General features: G+C 48.5%; 1 protein-coding gene across 1 annotated transcript in view; it reads left to right on the top strand.

Annotated features, from left to right (window-relative positions):
* The window catches only part of rims1a (regulating synaptic membrane exocytosis 1a), a 55,273-nt gene that overhangs the window by 17,286 nt on the left and 32,987 nt on the right, over nt 1-5,000 (top strand). The window lies entirely within an intron of this gene.

The following is a 5,000-nucleotide window of genomic DNA, read 5'->3' as shown; positions in this document are numbered from 1 at the left end:
ACTATATACGGTAGACCTCTAAACTGTATGTAGGTCAGTATCCAGGCGTCCTCAGGAGCCCCCCCCCCCCCCCCCCTACTAGTCAAGCGATGCCGTGCTGTCTTCACATAGCAAGCAGCCATCTGCGGCCGTCTGCTTGAACGTCGTCCATTGATCTCTGTGTATCTGAATGTCTCTCTGTGTGTAAACGTGTCAATGTACCACATGACCAATTGGAGCGCGGTGTGATTCATTAGTGTGTGAGCGTTCATCCTAGCTAAACGCTCGCTCAACAGCGCAGGTTGCTCGGCCGCCTCTTCCATAACAGTGTGTGGATGGGTGCCTGTGCCTTGTGTGACCATGCGTGTTTTCTTCCTTCGTCCCTTCCCCGCGCCCCCCCCCTACGCCTAGCATGCGTGGCTTCATGTGTGCCGTGTCGGTGTGGGCTTTTTTCTTGTTTTTCTCCGTGCCGAGCTACGAGCGATACACTCACTCATTAGCCGCGGCTAACGCTAATCTCCGCTGCGGCGCCGGCGCCCTTTCATCCTTAGCGCAGAGATTTATGGACGCCGTGAGTTATATCACCCCACCTCGCAACCTCCGCACCGTTCGTCAAGTTGTTGACGGCGTGGAGGTTGACACTGCTTCCCGCTTCCTCCCCCCTTCGCCTCCCCCTCACCGCCCCTCCCCTTCTCCGCCCCTCTCCTTGTGGAAAGGGGGAAGGGGCTCTGCTTGTCCATGCTCCCTGAGTGTGGGGTGGGTTGGGTGGGGGGATGGGGTAGGGGGTGTTGGGGGATGGGGTAGGGGGTGTTGGGGGGGGGGGGGGGCACTCATCATTGTAGTACGTTTGAGTGATCAATGATGACTGGAAATCTAATGGAGCTGGTCGGCGTGGAACATGAGCAGTTTGTCATGTGATGGATTGTAGCACGCTGTTTGGTGGCAGAGAGAGAGAGAGAGAGAGAGAGAGAGAGAGAGAGAGAGAGAGAGAGAGAGAGAGAGAGAGAGAGAGAGAGAGAGAGAGAGAGAGAGAGAGAGAGAGAGAGAGAGAGAGAGAGAGAGAGAGAGAGAGCATAATGAGTATAGACAGATGAGTATCAAAAGATTAATCAAATAAATCAAATTGTGATGATGGAAAGGCGATGATGTGTTCTGCAGCTTGGGCAAAGATCATCAAAAGTAGGACTCCAAAGTTTTAACAACTACAACAAAATATCCTAAACTAGGATATGCAGACGTTCACACTTTTTCTATTGCTGTTCCTGCTCATCACTTAAAACATGAAAACAAACAGTTGTAACCATGACAACAACAGCAGGACACAGAGGACCATGAGACCGGGGGACTGGCCAGCCCGCCTCCCCTACTGGGATCCAGTGGGCAGATGTGACTAACAGACAGGCCCTGCCGGCGGCCCTTGTAGCAGTTGTTAATTGCCTTTGTAAGGAGGGTGGTAATGAGCTGGTTCCTGTAGTGGGCCCTCCTCTCCACAACCCTCCTCATTCCCTCAGGGGCCCCGTTGACCTACACGGGCCCCTACAGGAGGAGGACCCTGCCCGATAGACCCCTATATATAGCTATTCACTCAGATGCTGTTGTTTTTTTTTGTTTGGGCAAAAAAAGGCCATTGTCTTGCCAAGGAGAAAAATGATAATGCACTGCTCTGGAAATGAAGACAGTGTGCTCCAGAGCACTTTTGATTGGCTGAAATCATATTGGTGCCAGGTGATGTCACCTGCTAGAACTACTGTTGGAATGTGACTTCACTTGTAACTCTTCTGAGCCATTCAGAGCCCATCAAACAGGGAGTGGCTGTACGGATTCTGGTGCCGGCTCTGACGTCTGAGTTTAGGGTTGTGTGCCTTTTTGATAGTCTAGGACACGTTAACTCGTAAGCAATAAAGAATGGCACCAGAGTGAGGAGAAACAGGGTCATTGCGAGCTGTAGTCCAGGTCCTTTCCTCTTCCGCTCTCTCCCCTGGTAACCATGGTTACAGAGTGGCCTGCTCACGCTCCAGGAAACAAGCGGCCAGGCCGCCACAGGAACTCCCAAGATTTCATTACTGGATTATTCATTGTTACATCAGAGATGCACACGCAAATATCAATCACGTGCACACACACACACACACACACACACACACACACACACACACACACACACACACACACACACACACACACACACACACACACACACACACACACACACACACACACACACAAATGCATGCCCGCACACACTTTAATATATTTGCACGCATGGAGATTAATATACATGCACAACATACTTGCATACTCTCTCTGTCTCACACACACACAAACACACACACACACACACACACACTATCACACACAAACACACACATTGACAAACAGACACAGACCAACACAAATACACCGACACACACATTAACAAAAACACACACACACACACACACACACACACACCAATACACACCAGAATTAAAATAAAAAAATGCACACAAGGGTTTGTGTCCTACTTTTCATGTGGAAAAGCTATTCTTTCTCCTTCCCGGGCCACACCCCCTTTTCCCCCCTCACAGAGTCATCCCAGGGGTCTCACCGTGGTCATGTGATGAGCCATGGCTGCTGTGTGTGAGTGTGTGTGTGTGTGTGTGTGTGTGTGTGTGTGTGTGTGTGTCTGTGCACGTGTACGAGAGCATGCATCAGTGTATTCGCACATGCGCATCTCCCCCTGGTGTGCATATGTTTGCGTAAGCCTGCCTGTGCATGCACGAGTGGTCATCGATAGACTCTTACGCGCTTCCACAAACCCACGAGCCCGGCGCCAGCCCGCACGCTGCCCACACCCCCCACCACATCTCCCCCCTTCTCCTTCATCAGCGTGTGATCTAATAATACAGGGATTATTACGGGATTAGCAGTCTAATAAAACAGCAGATTACCACAGCGGCGCTCTCAAACACTGGCCATTTGTTCTGCGGGGCCAGCTGTCTGCTGTTCTCTATACCAGATCCTCAAATTGGTTCTGATTTTTTCAAAGCAGCATGGTGCCAGCTCGGCTGAGGAATTCACTTTTCTACTTTGGATTTGACGATAAGCAGGGACTGAAAAGATAGAAGTAACAGGAACGACAAACACCAGATTTCGTTGTTGGCAACTTAACCAAATGTGATTATTTCTGTCCAAATGTTGGAGGAAAACAGGAGAAAGAAAACTGATCATAAAAATACTAATAATGGCATATAATGATTGTTAATGACCTCATCAATCACATGGGAACACAAGCCCTTTCCTCATGCCCAATAGTCCCCGATAACTTTATACCCAAATGTCACCATTTCTAACCTTATATCTTAGCATAAGGTTCAAACCCAATCACAAAACAACTTCGAACAATACTCCTAATAATATCCATACCATATCTCTAACTCGAAAACTTAACTTTAACGGGCATCTTTACACCTCTATTGGGGTTCCTGCCCAAACGTCGTCTTAAATTGGTCTGAAAATCCCTGCGGCAGCTGCTCAGTGGCGTTGTGTGAGTGCTCGTGCACGTGTGAGAGAAGTGTGGGTTTAAGTGGCTGTGCGCACGCGCTCTCCAATTCCTCGCTGGGCTGGTACTGGGGTGTCGGACCGGATAAATATAGCCATGTTGGTGTAAAGCTGTATTCTCCTCGGCATTCTGTGGCTTGAATCAAAAGCAATCTGGAGGAGGCTGAAATAGAGAGTGTGTGTGTGTGTGTGTGTGTGTCTGTGTGTTTGCTTGTGTGGTGGGTGGGTGGGGGGAATGGGGGAAGGATTGAGGGGGTTGAGGAGTTAAAAGGGAAGGGGAGAGATAGGGGAGAGAGACAGTGAAGGAGTGTGTAGAGTGGAGATTGGGGGTTCCTGCTGCCTTATTATGAGCCGATCGTTTGGGGATTCCTGGTGGAGTTGAGGGACTGGCCCCCCCCTTTGCGGTCCTCCCCTTTTCCCTGATTTAATATCGCCTCTGATTGTTCACAGTCAACCCGCATCATATATACAGTATGTCGACTGCATGTGTAGCTGGAGGGAAGGGACGAGACAGAGAGAGAGAGAGAGACAGAGAGACGGAGAGAGAGAGAGAGAGAGAGAGAGAGAGAGAGAGAGAGAGAGAGAGAGAGAGAGAGAGAGAGAGAGGGAGAGAGAGAGAGAGAGAGAGAGAGAGAGAGAGAGAGAGAGAGAGAGAGGGGGGGAGCGAAAGAACATTTTCTACGGCAGGGAGATGAGCATCTTTCCATCCAGATGGAAACGCTGCTCTTCCTGTCTTTTGGTAAACCAGGATTCACATTGCAAGCCAAGCTGTTCCTCAGTATTACCGCCATAATGTTGATGTTTGAGGTTTCTTTTAATAAACTATTTCTTATTCCTGGACGACTCATTGGCAGCTTCGCCGCTCTTCAGGAAGTGCGTTGTTATTCCGCTTCCTGCTTGATGCCACTGCGTTTGAAGCCGAGCTTCAATTGGTTGGCGAAGCGGTCAGCCAAGATGGTTTTGATTGGCCGCGTTAGAGGACATTGGGCATGAGGAAAGGGCTTGTGTTCCCACTGGACACATAATGAGGTCATTCCAGTCAACAATACCAACATGCTGTCAGCGCTGCAGAGTGAGATTAAAATAAAGTTGGGATGTATTGTTTGCCCTGCGAGCCAACAGTAATTGAAACTGTTCTCTTTATACTGATAAATATCTGGAGGTTCACAGCGACTGGTACACTACAAGACTACTCATATCATAGTGTAACAAAGCATAACATTGAATATCCTTAATGTTATCGTCATTACCGTTAAGGACAAAAAATATCAATACCACATTAACTATTCACATTGTCTTTCTCAGGTCATGTCGATTTCTGACAAACGAATAGAGACACAAAAAAGAAGATGCATCCTCTTCAAAACGTGTTTATCACAATCTAATGCTGATTGTCTGAAGGAAGAAAAACGAGTTTTGATGTTTTTATATTTTAACACATTCCATCGCCGCCTATAAACAAGCATTGCCCAAATATGGGC

This window comes from Gadus morhua, chromosome 15 (genome assembly GCF_902167405.1).
Source record: "Gadus morhua chromosome 15, gadMor3.0, whole genome shotgun sequence".
NCBI lineage: Eukaryota > Metazoa > Chordata > Actinopteri > Gadiformes > Gadidae > Gadus > Gadus morhua.
Note: the sequence above shows the minus strand (reverse complement) of the source record. Positions and strands in the feature narration are given on the sequence as shown.